Below are 6,584 nucleotides of genomic sequence, written 5' to 3'. Positions count from 1 at the left end.
AGTGAGTGCCCATAGCAAGCCACATGGTGAAGCATCCTGTTATACTACTTATTTATAAACATATAAATAAATTTTAAAAATTAGTACTTCCATTATATTGGCTTGGTGACCTTTTCTTGCTATAACCAATTTTTACTCTCTTTTTCAGTGAGACCAATTTATGAGTTGGCAATTGTAGACATTGTACTCCCTTTCTAAGAAAACATGCACCATTGCTTTTCCTGGTGTTCTAACTTTTAAACCCCTTCTCAATCCTCACCACTCCAGAGGAGTCTTTCAGACTAGATATCCCCTAGCTCCAACCACAGTTAATAAACTCATTGCATTGTGGGAAACTGGAAGTAGAGACTCTCTCAATCATTTGCTCTCTCTAACATTACATGTAAGGAAAATTAGGTTAAGTGAGGTGACAAAGCCAACATTATACCATCAGTAAGATGTAAAGCAAGGAGTAGAACTTGAGTTTCCTAACACCTAGTTGGGTATTCATTTGATCAGGTCATGCTGCCTTATAGTGTTGATCCTTCCCTATATCTCAGTAATGGTTACTTTCCTTCATTTGAACATCTAATCACGTTACTACATTCCCATCATCCACCTAATATAGTTCTGTGGAGAGGCAGAGCAGCTGTTTCTCTATTATTAACTCATTTGATATGGCTTTTAATATATCTGTCTCATTTGGTATATCTTTTAATATGTTTGTCTCATTTGGTATGCTTTTATCCACTTGTGCTTTAGGTGAGCAGTTCGACTCCACATATCCAGAGACTATGGAAGTAACAAGGCAATCATGCAAAAATGCGTTTATTACGAAAGTCTCAGGGATACGTGGATGGATGGATGGATTGATCTGTTTATTTCACATAGGCACCCAGTAAGTGTGTCTGCTATCACTAAGGCCAAGGATTGCTATTACTGTCTTATAACCACCTCCCAAAACACACACACACACACACACACACACACACACACACACACACCCCCTCTGCATTACCACCACCCATCCTCCCACCTTCTTATCTTTTCCTTTTCCTCCCTGCCTTCACCTACCCTATTATTGCTGTCCTTGATGCCTTCTGGTGGATTGACCTCTTAACAAAAGATTAACAAGAGGATCAAATACTTTGCATATCCATTAAATTTTTAGTGACTTTTGTAAACGTGGGAGCTTCAATTGTTACTTTAGGGAAAAAAAGATCTCCCATATTCGTTACCTTAATAGTTACCAGAAGATTTTTAAAATTTCTTAACTTCATATATTGCGATTTATCCTTTTTTTTTTTTTTTTTTTTTTTCTGTCAGAGACTTGATCTCACTCTGTCATCCAAGCTGGAGCTCAGTGGTGTGCAGTCTCGGCTCACTATAGCCTTGACCTCCTGAACTCAAGCAGTCCTCCTGCCTCATTCCCCTGAGTAGCTGGGAGTACAGGCAGGTGTCACTATGCCCAGCTAATTTTTAAATTTGTTGTAAAGACAGGATCTTGCCTTGTTGCCCAAGCTGGTCTCAAACTCCTGGGCTCAAGTATCTTCCCATCTTGACCTCCTAACGTGCTGGGATTACAGGCATGAGCCACCATGCCTGGCCATATTGCTATTTAGTAAAGAAGACGTAAACCTTTTCTAGACAAATTTGGGGGATCACATTCCTCTCCCACCCAAATCAGGATGCTCTCCCACCCAAGGAAGGATGTACCCTCCCTCTGGCTATCTATCATGTCAACCTTAAGTATTTAAAACAGGCAGGCAGCATGGAAGAATTCAAGGTAACAAACAAAATTGATAATTAAATATTTAGTACTTATTGTAACCTATGAATTATGAACAAAGCAAATTCAACACATTAAAATTTTATTTTTTGTGTTGGTATGTTTTCTAGTATATTGAGACCGACAGTATATTTAATTTGTGTAATCCATTTATGTTCATTTTAAAGCAATAAGAACAGTTTTCCCGTTTTACATGAGTATAGATTTTTTTGTGGAGATATATATATGTAACAAAATTTACCTTTTAAACTATTTTAAGTACTTTTTACTTTTTAAAGTATTTTAACTATTTTTAATTCTGTGGCATTGAGTTCATTTATATTGTTGTACAACCATGATTATAGATTTTAAGTCATGACCCTCTGCTTGGGTGACAGTCATATCAGACCTGTCTGCAGCATAAATCTTGATAGACATTGCATCAAAGAGTAGAAGTTACCAGCACAGGTTAACTTTTTAAAAATGTGGCATCAAGGTATATTAAAGATTTCACAACACTTTGCCTTCCTTATGAGCCATATAGTAAATGATTAAGAACAGTTACATTGATATTTCACGACACTTTCTAGTAATGAGTCTTGTGACGTATGGTGAGAACTGGCATGGAAATCACAACTTAGGTGGAAAGCCAAACCTCCAGTATCTAATCTGCTGTTTGTTTATAGGATCATACTTTAAAGGCAATCATTAAAGGATTAATTTTAGATAAAGCTACTACTGTGTTAATAAATAACCATGTTTAGTGCTTACACTGTACCTGCTGCTGTGCTAAGCATTTGAATTGTAGTTGCCTCAATTAATTCTTAAAACAACTCCATTAGGTTGAAACCATTATTATGGTTATTATCCCTATTTTACAGATGAGAAAAGTGATAGCTTATCTAAGATCAAGCAGATGGTAAACAACAAAGTCAAACCTCAGTCTTAACTATTCTGCTACCTTCCCTTCCAAGTCTCTCACATTTTCATCAGTTTTAGGATAAGAACTAGGCCAAACAAAGTAACACATTGAAAACATGTGATACTCCTTTTTAAAGTCTTTCAAAAAGAAGGTCGTATATGGGTAGTATGGTTTTGATTTATTTTAACCGCATTTTAATCGATATGTCTGGAAGAAAAGCCATGTAAAACACTATTATTTAACTGCAGATTAAACTTGGGTTATTCATCTTGTTATTAAATTGTTGGTAAATGTTTCTTCATAAGAGGCTGTGCAAGCAGGATGTACCCTTGCTCTGGCTATCTATCATGTCGACTTTAATTATTTAATAGGCAGCCAGGATGGAGGAAGCACTTGTTGATTCTGTTTCCTAGATGGAATACTGAGCAAAGAGCTAGGAAAACAAAATAGATCTCATTCTTAAATTGTCTCTTTTAGTTCTAAAAGATAGATTGTAACTTTGAGAAAAGGAGAGAGCTGTCACATTCTATATAAAACTCCTTTTTATATAGCTCCTTGGGGAGGCTGTGTACCAGATGGCTCTTAGTCAGCTCTGTTGTGAATGCTGGGTCTGCCTCTGAGCTTGAGCAAGTTTGTTTCTCGGAACCTCAACTTTTTCACCTTTAGAGTCGGCTAATACCTATTTCACTAGGTACACCATAAATGTTACCCTTCCCCTACCATCACCCCTTTCCATTCAACAGTAATTATTGAGACTGTTAGTGTTACTTCTTCCTGCACACCTGACTCTTCCAGGAGCTCAAAGGCTGAAGCAGGAAGACATCAAATCAGATATTGGTGATTCAGTTTAATGGAAGCATAATAGAACTATCAGTATTCCCTAAATGCTAAAGAAGCATGAAGGACTAACTGCTTGTTTACGGGGACACATAGGGTAGCAGTGTTTGTTTTAAACATATTTTGTGTTTTATAGTCACTTAATACTGAACATTAAACCTTTGTGTTTTGTGGTCAGAAATTAGCTCAAGCACTAGGCTGATTTGCAATGCATAACAATTTGATTTTGTCTTTGGGTTAAGAGTATATTATAGCAGATGTAGCATTCTTTACAGTGATCATTATCAGATGTTATTGGTTTTATGAGACTAAAGCTATCTAAGGACATGCAATATTGGCAGCTCAATCATAGCTCACAGCATTGTGGAATTATAACATTTATGAAGCACCTAATATGTGGTTGACTCTCAGGACACTAGAAAGGTCCTTGCCCTCCAGAGTTCAGGACAAGTGGGCACAGAATTGTATGATATGCAGCATGCTTGTTTGGATGATACCTTGATAATTCCGTTGGTCCCAGTGTTGTTCTTGTTGCATTATACTTAGGTTAACTTGTGGAAAAGGGAATAATTGTGAAATCATAATTTGATAAGATATTAAGGTCATTTTGGAATGCTCTGGCATTTATCCAGTGGTCCAACACTGATTCAAAATGACTCTCAGTCATTATAATGCAGCCACTCAGGCTGAATTGACAGCAGTTTTCCATTCAGATTTGTGAAATGTCCCATTTGATGAGTAAGTTGGCAAATACAAATTTTTCTCCTTTCTCCCTGAAGGATGAAGACTTAGTCTCTGCTTCTGAATTTCTGCCCCTGCCATGGGGTCTTGGAAATGCCTGAGTCTCTGTCCCTGTCATGTTGCCACCCTTCCATACCCACCATGTGTGTGCATAAGTGGTGTTCACAGATCTTTCTGAGAGCCAGGCCTTCTCCTCTGTACCCTTGGTTCCTAAATGGGTGGTGAAACCTGATCTGCTGTCCTTCATTTACTCAACAGTGATTTACTAAATATTCATGGCACAGAGAGAGACAAGACCGACGCAAAGGGAGTGGGCTTATCACTGATCACTCTGGGCTCTGGACAGGCTAAGGATTTGATGCCACTTCACACTGGTATTCATTAAATATTTGTTCACAGTGTTTTTAAGTGGAGTAGTGAAGCACTGTATGGAAAAAGAGTAGCAAAAGAGCCCTCTGGGTCCTCCTTTTGCCAGTTTCTGACCCAAAGGAAATAGACTCATGATATTTTCTTCCAACCACATTCAATACCATCCTTGAGAAAGGTTCAGTAGGTACTATTTTTGTTTAATCTAGTTAAGTTTCCAGAGATCTAAATGCCCCATTGATGAATCCATACATGGTAGCTGCTATAATATCTAGGACCTTAATCTAACCCATGAAAGAGACATTGGGATACATCCCTGGGATACCGATAAATGAGATACTGCCCCAGCCCTCAAAGAATTGGAGGCAATAGCTTCACATATATTAATAAACACTGTAAAAGAAATATTAGCAAATGACTTCCTGGAACACAGATGAAGGAGCAACAAATTCAGCCTGTGCTGGTCTGGATGGCTCATAGAGGTGATTCCACTTGATCCAGAATGGGAGAGATGATGCAGTGGGATGTTCCTTTTTTAAATCCATCTGTTATTTATGATTTTGAGATTTTCAAACTGATGAAATGGGAGGCTTTAATTTTACGTAGTCTGAAGCCTTAAACTTATACAATTGCCTGAGGCAGGGTGAATGAGTATGACATTACAGTGATTTCTGCCGTAGCTCTCCTGCCAAAAAAGGTCCCAGTGACTATGCCTTTAACCCCGTTCAGGTCCTTTGACCAGAGATTCTTGACATCTTGCTAGATCTTTCCTAAGATTTAACTATCCCTACAAAACAAATACGCCCAAATGGAAAGCCATGCTCAAATTCCAAAATTGTATAGTAGTTCTTTGTGCACTACAAAAAAGTTTGTTTTGTCAAATCCACCATCTCTCCTAACCAGAAAGAAACAAGAACATCAAGAGTAAGATCCTTTGGGGCCTTTTGTTTTTCTATCAGAAAGCTGATTGTTGCTGTATTGTTCCTTAATCCTCAGTCACTTGGGAGCCGTGCCTTGTATGTCCTTCATTGGGAGCCTTCCTTTCAGGAAGAAGCTCTTATTTGAGAAAGAAGAGAATTTTCAGTGTTATACTTATCTCTAAATCTTCCAGAATACCCTTTTATTTTTAGGTTATCTTGGAACTGACTTTTTAAGTTAAAATACACACGTCTTGTGTCCTTCCTCTGGAGAGAGAATGTTTTTGAAGGGGTAGATCAGCTAGTTGTGTAACACTCATTAGCATAGCAAGCTGGCGGACGTGCTGACGCAGGCCGCCTGCCTCAGCAGCTGGGTCGGTCAGAATTGCTGTAACAATCTTTGTCCTCTTTTTATCCTGCCTAATATGGACTATTTATGCTATTCTAAGAAGCATTGTCATTTAGTATTTCACATTTCACTCTTCCAACTTGGTACTTTTGTGTTCTGCTAAGGAGGAAGAAAGGTGATAAGTTTAGTTATAGTTTCTAAAATTGGTTTGAATGATTTGGTTTTATCCTGAATAAAGAAACTCAGCTACATTTTGTTATTTACTTTACTTGACAGCAGTGGCTTCACCCTGATATGACAAATTTTCATTACGAGAGAGCTGTCATTGAGCTCTACATTTATATCTTCTCAGCAAAATATTCCTCTGGTTTAGGTAAATGTTAAATAGGAGAGAGGAATGAAATGTATTAGTAAGTATGCTGAAACATGTTCAATTCAACTCAAAGAAATGCCAAATAAAGCAACAATAAGATAATTTTTCACATAGGACTTAGCAAAATTTTTTAATAATGATTTCTAAATCTGGTGAGGTGTTACTCATACATTGTTGACAGGAAAGAAAATTGGTATAACCTTTCTGAGAAATAATTTGATGCTGTATATCAGAGGCCTTAAAATGTTTATGCTCTTTTGACCTAATTCCTTCATTTTGGAAGTATATGCAAAACAAAACAAAAAAAACATATGAAGAGTACAGAGATGTTT

Source organism: Mandrillus leucophaeus, unplaced genomic scaffold (genome assembly GCF_000951045.1).
Source record: "Mandrillus leucophaeus isolate KB7577 unplaced genomic scaffold, Mleu.le_1.0 Scaffold492, whole genome shotgun sequence".
Lineage (NCBI taxonomy): Eukaryota > Metazoa > Chordata > Mammalia > Primates > Cercopithecidae > Mandrillus > Mandrillus leucophaeus.
Note: the sequence above shows the minus strand (reverse complement) of the source record.